We start from the raw sequence: 14,021 nt of genomic DNA, 5'->3' as shown, positions 1-14,021 counted from the left end.
CATGATCGGGATAATCAAAGTTTTCAAAACCGGGAGGTTGAGATACATAAACTTCTTCATTAATAAACCCATTTAGAAAAGCACTCTTAACGTCCATTTGATATAGCTTAAAGTTTTGTGAACATGCAAATGCAATTAACAAATGTATGGCTTCGAGTCGGGCGACAGGAGCATAAGTCTCCTCATAATCGATCCCTTCCTCTTGGCTATACCCTTGAGCAACAAGACGGGCCTTGTTGCGAGTAATAATCCCATTTTCATCTAGTTTGTTCCTAAACACCCATTTTGTGCCAATTACTCGATGGTCTCGCGGAGGAGGGACAAGGTCCCAAACTTCATTTCTCTTAAATTGGTTCAGCTCTTCTTGCATAGCTAAATACCAATGCTCATCGACTAATGCATCTTTGGAGTTTTTAGGCTCAATTTGAGAGACGAAAGAATAATAAAAACAAAAGTTACTTATCCTTGACCGTGTTGTTACTCCTTTTGATATGTCTCCTAGAATGTCCTCCATAGGATGGTCCTTAGAAGATTTCCATTCAAGAGGAAGATCACTTTTGTCACTTGGTTGATCTTCCACTTTCTCTTTAGGTGCTTGATCCACTTCCTCTTTAATATTCTCGGGTGAGAGACAATCTTTATCTTTCTCAAGCTTAGCATCCGGATCCTTAAGTATACTCTCAGTTGAGATACCGGCACCATTAAGAACACTACCTTTTTCGACTACTTTCGGACAAGACTCATCAAAAGAAACATGTACGGACTCTTCAACAATATGTAACCTTTTGTTGTATACTCTATAAGCTTTACTAGATTGAGCGTATCCTAGAAAGATACCCTCATCCGCTTTTGGATCAAATTTACCAAGGTTTTCCTTTCCATTATTTAAAACAAAGCATTTACATTCAAATACGTGAAAGTGGGATATGTTTGGCTTTCTTCCTTTTAAGAGTTCATATGGTGTTTTGTTTAGAATAGGTCATATCAAGATCCTATTTAGAACATAGCAAGCCGTATTTATGGCATCGGCTTAAAAATATTTTGGAAGCCCATGTTCATTAATCATAGTTCTCCCAAGTTCTTCCAAAACACGGTTTTTACGTTCCACCACTCCATTTTGTTGTGGAGTTCGTGGTGCGGAGAAGTTATGATTAATGCCATGATTTCCACAAAACTCTTCAAAAAGATGATTTTCAAACTCACCCCCATGATCACTTCGGATGGTTACAATGCTAGAGTTCAACTTATTTTGAAACATTTTGGCAAATTTCTCAAATGCGGAGAAGGTGTCACTTTTGCTTGCCAAGAAGATCGTCCAATAATACCCAGAGAAATCATCAACTATGACAAACCCATAATAGTTCCCACCTAGACTTTTTATTCTAGATGGTCCAAAAAGGTCATATGAAGAAGTTCAAGGGGTCTCGTTATAGATACAATGCTTTTAGGTTTAAACGAGATCCTTGTTTGCTTCCCCATTTGGCACGCATCACATAAGTGATCTTTGGAGAACTTAATTTTGGGTAGGCCAACTACTAGGTCTTTTGAAACGATTTTATTAAGCAAGTCAAAGTTGACGTTGTTGCACCCCAAAATTTGCCCATCTTAATTTATTTATAATTGGCTTAAACTTCGCATCCTATGCATACCATCATTAAGTCATCTAACATATCATGCAACATCAGTCAGTAAATTTGATTCAGGATCAAAAGTTTTGAAATTGGGTTTTAATTGTTCATTTGTTGAGCCTATTGAATTTCATTTATCAATTATGAGATTAAAGGAATTTCTTAAAGGGAATTATGTTTGCATCAAGATCACATGTCATCAAGTTAAGATATTGGGCAAGGATGCAAGAAGATAAACTTTAAGATATATCATACTAAAGGCATCATCCATTTGGTATTTGACATGAGTTTGGTTGAATCGGTGAATTGAATTAAATTAAGGATTTCTTTGAAGAGGCAAGTCGATTAGAAAGTTGTTCATTGAAATTCAAAATAGGTTCGAGTTAGAAAGTAATCAGAGTGAATTAAGGTTCTTCGAAGTGTATTTATGTTCATGACAAATCATCAAAAGTCAATTTAAAGTTCCATTCCAACTAAAAGGGAAGTCAATTACAAGACAAAATAGAATGGGAAGTCATTACATGAATAACTAATTTATTATAGCCAAAGCACATTCCAAGTATATATTACACCAGGAGAAGACTATACAGAAAAAACAAGTGTGGATCACATGTGACCAAAGCCAAAGCCCTCATGATATGTTGCCTTCATGAACAACAAGGTGCTTTAGGGCCTTGAAAGGACTCTCTTGTCAAGCTCAGTTGAAGTAACTCTAAAGTGTTCATGGTCCAGCCCCTACACAGAACTGCAACATTCGTAATACACACATCCAATACGCCACCCGATTGCAGCCTCGTTCAGAGGAAGTTCAAACAGCCCTGCAGTAGTTCAGAAGAGGGAAATAGCATCAGAAAAATACTGGATCATTGGATAACTGTCCATAACAAAACACAGATACTTTCAGTTCGAATGTTTCGCATATGCAGCCAAAGTTTAGATGTAATTATGTTCAAAGCTAGCTCATTAGATGCAATGCAGCCATGTTCCTGTTCTAAAATCAAGTCTAGCCTAACCACCATCCTACTAACATATGCTCACAGTAAACTAACTTTGAGAAATCCCTAACCATCTCCTAACTAAACATCCTAACCATCTCAGTTAACCCTCCCTAATCATTTTCTTTTAAACACAATTCAGTTTCAACTAACCTTGGAACCAATTCCTAAACATTTCCCTAATTAAATTCTTATAACCTATAACTAACTTACTAACAGTTACATAACTTCTCATAACCAACCTTCAGACAAATAACAAACTTGTAACAGAATTTAACCAATCCTAACTGAATTCTAACCTCTCCCTAACTTCTTCATAACACTCTAACAGATCCCTAACTGTCATAACCTCCTAACCCCAACAGAATAACAGAAACTCAACAGAATATAACAGAAATCAGAAAATCAAGAGTTGAGCTAACCTTGAATCTTCTTCATCTTGAACTTCTATAAAACCAGAACCACCATAATTCAGAAGTCCCTCCACCATTTTTGCTCTCTTCACTTTCACTCTCCCTTCACCACTCTGTTTTCACTTCTCCATCATTTCACACACAACTTCACTTCTTCACCATTTTCACCTTCATCCTCCATCACGAATCTTCAGAACTTCATCTTCCACCTTCAACCTCTCTTCATACTCTCTGCTACCCCATCCTCCACAACATTCATCACCTTCATCACTTCACAACCTTCAACCAATCTCGCTCAATCATCATCTTCACACAACTCCGCACCTCAATCACGAATCTGCAAAACACGTATTCATCCAAGCTTCAATCTTTGACATGCTCCAGATGCATCGTCATCTTCATCAAACAATAACAACACGCAGCAAGTACATAACAAAAGATTCAACACGCAGAAACTCAGAAGCAGAGGAGGAAGAAATTTGATGTAGATAAAGCGAAGCGTAAAAGTCGAAGACGTATACCTGAGCAATGACCTTCGGTTTTCCTCTTTCTGCTCACCGCCGTTAAAGAAACCATCGGAGCTTCTCCGACCGGCAAACCTACAATCATGGCGTTCCGTTCTTGTTTTCCTTCGAGGCGTTATTTTGATTGATCGCGGAGAACTGAGAGAACCAGGAAATGGAGAAGGAAACGAGATGAGTGAGCAGGACGTCGGTGAAGTGGAGTTTTGTTTGACTTTGTTTACGGCGGAGAGAAGAGGATCTCGTAGGAGAAGAAGTCTCTCCCGGCGCCGCCGTTCGTTCGCGTGAAAGGAGAAGGAGTTGTGTGCAATTCCAATCGTCGCAAGGTGCAACCCTAATCCCCTTTCCATTTTATTTATTTTGTTTTTTTACTTTAGTTTTAATTCATTTAATTTCCTTGTAATTGAAATAAAATCTGAAATAATAGTAATAATTGGATCAAAATAATTCAGTGGGCCACGAATTCCTCTTTGCACCCTCGGCCCATCACTGCCATTTTTTGGCAACACAATCTTGAACAACAATACTCCTGGGCCAATTTTGCTATCCGTGTACCCCCTGTGGCCCGTTACGTTTTTGGCAAACAATGCTGCAACAAAAATATTTCTGCTGGGCCACCAACACCTTTGGGCCCTGAGTTTTACTGATCACACCATTGTATTCAATTTGGCACCCCTGGTTTACATTTTTAATTTAGATTTTAATTAGATTTTTTGTCACTTCTTTTAGTAATAAAGATGCTAATTTTTCTTGTTGTTTTTAGACATTTAATCCAATTTTGACATAAAAAATAATCATAAAAAATATTAGTTTTTAGGCTATTTGTTTTTTAGTCTATTTACTTGATTTGTAATCCAATTCATCTCATAAAAATCAATATAAAAATAGTAGTATTTTACTTCATTTTTGCACTATGTTTTTGACTTGCTACTTCATGCTTTGTGTATAATTTTGTACCATTGTATCCTTACTCAATTTTGCTCATGATGTGACTTTAATTTTTCATGTCTCCTTAACTCCTAATCTTAGGTAGAAACCATGATAACATTAGGTAGAAATTCCCTTCATACTTAGGCTAGTTTCTTTTCCTTTTCAACCTTAAAACATCTAATAAATACTTGAATAAAATTCCCCATAAAAAATACAAAGAAAATACTTAAAACACTAATAAACAAAGTGAAAATCTTAAAAAGGGAATGGAAGCTTGAACGTCCCTTGCTTAAGGGAATGTTCGAGTGCTTGGATCTCCCTTGCTTAAGGGTCCCATTCAGGCGTAAGTTCCCAACTTCTAAAAAACACAAACCAAAGAGCAATCCGAGTTTCCCTTGCTTAAGGGATTTCCTCGAAACGCTCAAAATCTTTCTTCTTTCTCTTGCCTCCAAGGCATTCTTTCTCTTGCCTTCAGGGCATTCTTTCTCCTAATCGGACACGTTACTTCCGCTCCATTCCCAGCTTAAGACTCCAGAGGTCGAGCAGCGGAGTGCGAATGTAACTTCGTCCACTAAAAAACATAAAAACAAACAAAAACTAAAGAGCCGAACTACGGCGCTCTGCTTCCTGAAAAGGATACGTAGGCATTGGGTCGCGGGGCCTAAGCGAGCACAACTATTTTAAAACCTTATTTTCCCCGTGTTTCTTTTTCATTCATTTGCATGCATTCCCTTAATAATTAAGCTTTATAGTACACACCCTTTAGATAGCAACAAACATAGGTGGATACCATCGAGTACGATGGGCGTGAGGGGTGCTAGTACTTTCCCTTCGTGTAACCGACTTCCGTACCCTACCTCTGGTCGAAAGACCTCGTTCTTATTCATCTTAGGTTTTCTGATATTCCTTTCCCTTATGGGATAAATATATTGGTGGCGACTCTGTTCATCTTTTCGCGAGCGTGCGACAGACGTGAGCCAAACATCTATGCCAAAGCCATGAGTCTTCATTCATAGTTGATAGACATTTGGCCTCGGTCAAAGATACCTCATTTAGGTCAAGCATGTATACATTGTTTACCCTCAAGCCTTTGAACACGTCATCTTTCTTATCATCATTTCTAATTGTGCAACTTTCTTTTGAAAACGATACCGAGTACCCTTTGTCGCATAATTGACTGATGCTAATAAGATTGTGTGTTTAAGGCCCTCAACTAGAAGGACGTCTGAGATAGTAGTAGAAGAGGGATTACCTAAACTACCTTTTCCGAGTATTGCACCCTTGTTGTTATCACCATAGGTCACAAATCCTTTCTTCTTAGCCACAAAGTCATAGAATAAAGATAAGTCACCCGTCATATGTCTTGAGCATCCGCTATCTAGAAACCATCTTTTCTTGGATGGCTCAAGACATTCCACCTACAAATTTAAACAAGGTAAATAGGTACCCAATTTTCATTGGGTCCTTGTGTGTGAGTGAAACAAAGGTTGCTCTTGGGAATCCATTTGAAAATGCCTTTGGGAACCAAAAATCTCCTAAAGCGACATTTTCTAATGGTATGACCCCTTTTGCAACAATATAGACATGTTGAGTTTGGATGGTCATTACATTTGCTAGATTGATCTCTTATCACATAAGTATATCGTTGATAGGGATTTATCATACTACTTTTGAAATGTGATCGATGAATGGCATATGTAATCTTGGGTAGTGAAGCCTTGTCTAATTTGGCTTTGATAGTTTTAACTTATCTTTGCCAAATGTGACAAGTTTCACATCCTCCCCATCTAAACCAAGAACTCATATCATCTTCGCTTTTGTCTTTGATACTTTCAATCATAGATTCCTTGAGAGTTTCTACTTCCTTTTTGGAATCGGAAACTTTCTTCTCAAGGTATTTGAAAATATTTTTATTTGAAGCTAAGCGTTGAAAGGCTTCCTTAGCTTCATGATGTAAAGTATCAAAGGCATGTTTTAATTCAAAATAAGACATAGAATCAACATTATTATATTTCTCATAACTTACAATCTTTTTCTTCTTTTGATGTGCCATGAGACATAGGTTGACCGTTTCCTCTTCATCACTCGAGCTTTCTTTGCTAGATGAGTCACTATCACTCTCCCAAGCGATATAGGCTCTTCTTCCTTTTGTTTTCTTCTTTTGAGGTTTACTCTTTGCCTTATCTTTCTTAAGCGAGGGGTAATCCGGCTTGTAATGACCCGGCTTACCACAATTGTAACAAGATCCGCTAGGTTTAGTTTTCTTACTCTCATATTGCTTGTTAGGCTTTGCTTGACGTCTATAATCGACTAGATTGTTGTCCGAGTGTTTGATTTCATTCTTTCGAAGATACTTATTATACCTTCTCACGAACAAACCCATATCTTCATCCGGACTATCATCCTCGTCACTAGATTCACTATCACACGCATCTTTGGTGGATGACTTTGAACTTGAAGCCTTTAAAGCAATAGACTTCTTTTCGGTGTCCTTTGACTTCTCTTTCTTTTCTTTCTTTTCGTGCTTGTTTAGGTTCATGAGATCTTTCTCATGTTCTTCAAGCTTTCCAAATAGAGCCGTGAGATCCAATGTAAAGAGATCGTTGGCTTCTTTGATTGCCGTGACCTTAGGTTGCCATTCCCTACTAAGACATCTCAAAAATTTATTAGTAGCTACATCATTGGGAGTAATGTGTCCTAAAGTGTGTAAACGATTGATAATATGAGAAAATCTCTTTTGCATTTCCACAATGGTTTCACCTTGCTTCATGTGAAAGAGATCAAACTCTTGCGTCAAAGTATTGATTCTAGCTAGCTTAACATCATTAGTTCCTTCATGGGCGACTTGTAATGCATCCCACATTGCCTTAGCCGTTTGGTAATGTGATACGCGAAAGTACTCATCGACCCCTAAGGAAGCTATAATCATGTTTCTAGCTTTCCAATCATACGCATAATTCTTTTCATCTTTTTCATCCCATTGTGCTTGAGGTTTAGGTCTGGTAACGCTAGCATCGTTGGTTATGGTGATAGCCATAGGACCATTGACGATGACATCCCAGATTTTTCTATCAACGGAGTTGATATGAATGCACATACAGTCTTTCCAATAACTATAGTTTTCTCTGATGAAAACAAGCGCTTTATTATATGCCCATTTTTTACCGTTCTCTATTTTCTAAAAAGTTATATGCCAAGCACTAGATAAACTGGCGCTCTTGATACCACTTGTTAGACGATAGGGATGGTCTAGAGGGGGGTGAATAGACCACCTTTTTCCGATTTAAGAAAAATTTAGCTTTTGAAACGTGATTCCCCGGAATCAAACTTATCGTCTTGAGCGATCAAGTTATCGGGGACCGGATATGTGCAATAACTGAAATGGATGAAAAACGGTGAATTTTAATTACTCGCTTTAACGAAATTATCAATTGGCTAGCATACACACTTAAAAGAGTCTTACTCGCAATGAACTGTTTAACTCAAATTGACCAAAAATTGAATGTGTAATTTTATCAAACACTTGGTGAGCGTTTTTCACCAAGCTTCAATTTTTGCGCAACTATGAATTTTTACCGAAAATGAATATTGAAAAGATAAAACTAAAGACGATAAAGAACACGAGATTTGTTAAGGCAGTTCCTCTATCGTCCTCGCAGGAGTACGTCTTCCCCTAATTTCAAATGAAATTAGGAAAGTTTTATTCGATTGCAAAATGTTTAACAAGGAAAGAGTTTGCCAATCACCAACTACACATATGCAGTAAAATTAAATACAATTCTTTCCTCCCCTTGATTCAAGTAGAACCAAGTCAATGTCAATGATCTTCACCGATCAAGACCCCGATCCTTCCTTTTCAATCCTCCAGTTGTAGCAAATTTGATGAGCGAATCTACAATCCCTCAATTTCTTATGCTCGGCTGAATCGAACCCAAAGCGAAGTGATTGTCAAAAACCTTCAAATCAAACCCTTGATGTAGAAGGAAAAACCCTAAGGTTTTATACAAGAAACACCCTCAACAATCTTCACTCGAACAAGACAATAGTCTACCGTTGAACCTTATCAACGCACGTTCCTTACTTCAATCGAAAAAGATTATTATGTGTGATTTTCAATCAATAAGGGAAAGGTTGAAGATGAGAAGAAGCTTGAGTATATCTTTCACGTTTCTTGTTTATTTTGCTTGAGAATGATCAAAGACAATATATACCACACCCTTTGCATTAGCCACTTAAACTCAATAGAAAAACCAGTAATTTTAGTGATAGGTCGACCTGTCCATCTGTGTAGGTCGACCTATTGCAGTCCTGCACTTGTTTTTGGATCAAACGTGACACATGCGTCAACCTGTAGGGTCGGCGTGTGCATACCCAAGGTTTCCCCAAAATTCCATGCGTCGACCTGTAGGGTCGGCGTGCGCATACCCGAGATTTCCTCAAAATGCCATGCGTCGACCTGAACCGGCAATGCGTCGATGCATTCTGCCTCAACATGGAATTTTTCTCAAGCCCACTAATAGGTCGACCTGTAGTGCTGGTGCGTCGACCTATTGACTAAATTTTGCCAAAATTGCCTTTCCTTAATGCATCCACTTGATTCCTTTGTTTGCACATAAATTTGGTCAAGTTCACAATGTTTTGACATCATGAAAATACACATTTTCCCTCACAACTAACACTTTACTCCCCCATTTTACAAAAAAAATTACAAAAAAAATAGAGTAAATGTAAATAAAAATGGAAGCACACACATTGCACATAAACAATAAACACAGATGAAAGCACAAAACTCATATAGAAACACACAATCTCAAGTGGAAACACACAATTCTGATGGAAACAAACATTTTCATTAATGGAAACACATTGTTGAAGATTACAAACAAAATCAGCACATAGGTGCATACAAACAATTATGGGTCATAAGCTCTTACAGAATGTTATCAAAACAAATGAGCACATTCTTTCAAGTACTAGTGTTGCTATTTGTTTCTTGTTTTCCACTGGTCTCTCCACTTCCATCATTCTCTTCCTCAACTTCTTGATTTTCTTCACCCCAATCAGTCACACCTTTGTCTAACTCCAATTATCTAATCAGGTTTTCCAATCTGTTTTTTTTTTCTCAAAGCAAGTCTTGATAAACTCATTCAGTTCCTTGCAAGTTTCTTTGAGGTCAGCAATGGTTCCCTCTTTTGAAGCTAGACTAGCAGCTTTCTTCTGAGATGTTGTGATAATGTTTGGGAAATGTGTCCCTATAAATAGCTTGTAATGCAGGGATAAAGGATATTCCCTCTTGCTTACTGTATTTGAGCTATTCAGAATCCCAGGTTCCTGATTTAGAATTATGCGACAAATGAGAGTAGGAAGTGCAATGGGCATTTCACTCATACAAATGAATGAGAATGCTTGATGGTTTTCTCAAAGATGTAGGTTCCAACATAAACATTTATTTTATTTCCAACTATATAAATGAACTTGCCTAGCCTTGTAGATATTGAGGAGGTGTGGTTTGTAGGAACCCAATTGGCAGCTCCTATACTATTCAACACAACATACTTTACACTCAGATTACTCATAAATAGTTTCTTTTTCCTTAGCCATTGATTCACTTGTCCTCCAATGATCTCTTTGCAGATGGCATTGTCAGTTACCTCTACCTCACTTTGCGCATCTTTACATCTTCCAAGATACCTATTTGTCCACCTCGTTTTCAAAAAAGCATATAATCTTAAAAATGGGTTTTAATAAAATTCTTTGGTTTATTTACCTTTTGGGTTTTAATTTCTTTGGTATTTACGCTAACATTTTGGATTTTATATTCATTTATTTTATCTATTTAAAAATATATAATAGTATATTTAAAATTATTTGTATTTCTTAAATAGCAAATACTCGCTTGCACTTCATATACTTTTAATTGGCTTTTTATTTCGAATAAATAATATAGCACAATTGATAAAGGAGCAAAGCTTGTAAACATAATGTCAAGGGTTCGAATCCCACAAGTGACATTTTGGCATTTTTTTTCTATCTTTACTAATTTTCTTTCCTTTTTCAACATATCAAATTTTAGACTTTTTGGATATGGGTTATTTCCCTTTTGGGATCTTTAACCTAATTTCCACTTTATAAATAGGATTCTTGGGAATCCTATTGGGGAGGAGCATTCTTTCATTTCACGTATATTTTTCAAAACACTTTCTTTCAACTCTTTTATTTTCCCTACGATTTTCTCCTCCCTCTTCAAGGTTTGTCCTAGGGTTTATCTTGAATAAACCCTAGCCGTGTTGACTTAACAAACAACGACCGACAAATCTTTTCCTTTTATGCAAAACCTCTTTCAAATCCTTTATCTAAAATTACAATATTTTTGGCCAATAGTGATGTTATTGACACTTCTGGAATATTGTCAAAGACCTTTTTCCCAGCTACTATATTTTTGGCATATGGAACGATGTCTTGAACATTTGGTTCAACATCCTCCTCATACTTTGAATCACTAGGAGATGCTTTATTTCGCTTCAGGGACTTCTTCTGAAAAGTGTGAGTTTCTACTTCACTCCACTTCCTTCCAATAGTAGCAATAGAACTCCTTTTGGAAGTCTTTTGCGGATTGCTTGAGGATTCAATAGCTTTTCCTTTTCTAGCTTTTAACCTCTTTGTTATTCCAGGAGTCAATTTCCTAACAATTTGTTCCTCATTAGTATCCAAATCATCAACAAGAACAACATCAATAGTCTCATCCTGGTTCATAACAGTGTTTTCCTCTTTATGGATCCTTCTTCCTCCAAAGACACATGGCCTTCATTATCTTCCATAACTCTTTCTTCTTGAGAATGTTCATAACATTCAATGGGTTCAGTTTCTTTGTCATTTTCTTGAGTGGGATGGCTGGATTGTGTTGATGATGTTTCAATATCATGCACAACATTAGGGTTAATACTAATGACAATTGAGACTATCCTATGAATGCTTTGATCAACCGAGACAGCATTAGTAGCAATAGGGTTTCTTTCAGGTTTCTCAACAGTACCCTCCTAAATAGAGATATCAGCATTAGATTCAACATAAAAAAAAAGCTAGTTATAGAGTGAGGTTCTTTTTCATTACTACTGGATTTTGCATTCGTAACATCACTAGTTTCCTTCGGAATGGACACAAATGGGGAGGATTTTCTTACCCTGGAGGTAGCACCCGTTTAGGTACCAGATGTTTTGGTCCTCATCTTTGTTGGAACAAGTGGAGGAATAGTGGCAAGAGGAATAACATTCATTATGGTCTCGAAGGAGTCAGTGCTAGAGCTAGAGTTAGAACCATTTGTCATCTTAAGTTTTGGTTGAGAAGTACGAGAACACCAGATAGTTATTGCAGTGTTTTCTTTTACTGAAAGAGATTTAGGAATGTAAAGGGTAAAATATGAAATGATACCATGTTGAGATGGATTATATAATGAATGCAATGATTTTCCTAATTTAGCATGCATCATTATTTGGTTAAGACAACTTCTCTTATAGCGGTCTATTATTGAAAGACGGTTGGAGATTTCTGATTGTTGTTTCTTGATGACCTGGTGTTCACTATAAGTGGTCAAGACATTCATTTTGACATTGTACTAATTTGACCTATCTATTTGATTCCATTTGCTTCTATTTGCTTTAGGCAACATCAGATTTAGAACCTCAAGGTTATGACTATCTTCTTTGATTCCTTCATTCTTAAATGTTGAACATGTGAATAAACAAATAACAACCTCATATTAGTTTCCTGTAGACGTACAATTTATAGGACCAATGATAGGATTCTTTTCTTTACATTTTTGTTTGTTTTTATTCCTTACATGATTATCTTTGGGATGAGGAGAATGTCTTGGATAACCATACAACCTAAAATAGAAAGCTTTGATGTGACCATACTTTCCACAGAAATGACACTTCCATGGTTGAAACTTAGCTTTGATTTGACCTTTTTGTAACTTGACATGATGTTGGAACATTTGATCTGACATTGCTAATTCATCCTCCTTTTACCAAAGATGTGTTTTGTCACAGAAGTTCTTCCTTTATTATTTAAAGTTTGATAGTTAAAACCTATACTAGTGAATTTTCTACCTCTTTCTTTCAGTTTGAATAATTTCATACACCATACCAAATTCACTAGTTATGTTTTCAAGTTTAAAAGATAATAGATTTACCTTATCTTGAAGCTCAAGGTTTATGGCTAAGAGTTTTTCTTTTTCCTCCTGAAGTTGGGTCAAGACCTTCTTCTATTTTTCACTCAACTCACACACTTCTTCACTTTTCTCACAAAGTAACATCTAATTCTTCATAGGTTAGATCTTCATTATAAGAATCTTTATCAGATTCATACCTCCCTGATAGGGCTATGACTTTCTTTGTAACTTCTTTATCAATCTTACTGTAAGAAGTATCTATTTTTATTACTCTTCTTTGATCATCACTGTCTTTTCTAATGTTTGAAGAGACCCAATAAGTTCATAAACTCTCATGTTGTTGATATCTTAAGCTTCTTCAGTGGCAGTTACCTTCATGTTAAACTTTTTAGGTAAATATCTAAGAATCTTTCTAACTAGTTTTGCATCTGAAATCTTCTCTCCTAAGGTACTAGATGAATTTGTAATTTCAAGAACATTCATGTGAAAGTCTTGAATGCTTTCATCATCATTCCTCTTTAGGTTCTCAAATTTGGTAGTGAGAAGTTGAAGTCTAGACATCTTTACTTTAGATGTGCCTTGTTCTGGGGATTTTCCCAAACATCTTTAGCTACAGTACAAGTATTAATTAACCTAAAATCATTCTTGTCTACTCCATTTCATAGAGCATTCAAAGCCTTGGAATTTCCAACAGCTAATTTATCATCATCTTCTGACTAATCTTCTTCTTGATTTAAGAACACATTCCCATCTTTGTCTTTCATAATAGGATGATGCCATCCTTTCAAAATAACCTTCCAAGCTTTGGTTTCGATGGATTATAGAAAAGTCACCATTCTGACCTTCCACTAGTCATAATTTGAGCCATCTAACAGCGGTAGTTTGTTGTTGTATCCTCCTTCCTTATCCATAGTACCAAAAAATATTTTCCCTGGAGCTCACTCAATAAACAGAAAAGGGTGTCTGCCCTGATGCCAATTGAAATAATGGTACTTACAATACAAATGTCAAGACAGATGTCTCAACACAAATCAAAATGTCAAAACAGATGTTATAACACCACCTGCTGACAGAAAATACTTTTTACCAAATAGAAATTGTGTAGAATTAAATTGTAGAAGGTAAAAGAACACATTCAATTCTTAACCCAGTTTGGTTCAACTCACCTACTATGGGGGTAACAAAGACATGAAGGAAATCCACTATAATAGTATTAGTTCAAACCCTAAACAGTTCCAATTTACAACTTATCACCTTATCATTATTTATATGCAATTTCTACATAGGAACCTTCTAGATATGAGAACTCCCTCTCACTTCCCACAAAAACCTCAATGATAAAACAGTCTCAATCCTAGTGACTG

General features: G+C 36.5%; 1 long non-coding RNA gene across 1 annotated transcript; it reads right to left on the bottom strand.

Moving 5' to 3' along the window:
• Nucleotides 1-2,069: 2,069 nt before the first annotated feature.
• Nucleotides 2,070-3,894, bottom strand: LOC131634049 (uncharacterized). The gene is made up of 3 exons (XR_009293467.1): nucleotides 3,558-3,894; nucleotides 3,046-3,432; nucleotides 2,070-2,446 (listed from the first exon to the last, which is right to left on the bottom strand). It is a non-coding gene; the product is annotated as an uncharacterized LOC131634049 (long non-coding RNA).
• Between the last annotated feature and the right edge of the window lie 10,127 nt (nucleotides 3,895-14,021).

Source organism: Vicia villosa, unplaced genomic scaffold (genome assembly GCF_029867415.1).
Source record: "Vicia villosa cultivar HV-30 ecotype Madison, WI unplaced genomic scaffold, Vvil1.0 ctg.001216F_1_1, whole genome shotgun sequence".
Taxonomy (NCBI): domain Eukaryota; kingdom Viridiplantae; phylum Streptophyta; class Magnoliopsida; order Fabales; family Fabaceae; genus Vicia; species Vicia villosa.
This window is presented reverse-complemented; position numbering and strand designations above follow the sequence as displayed.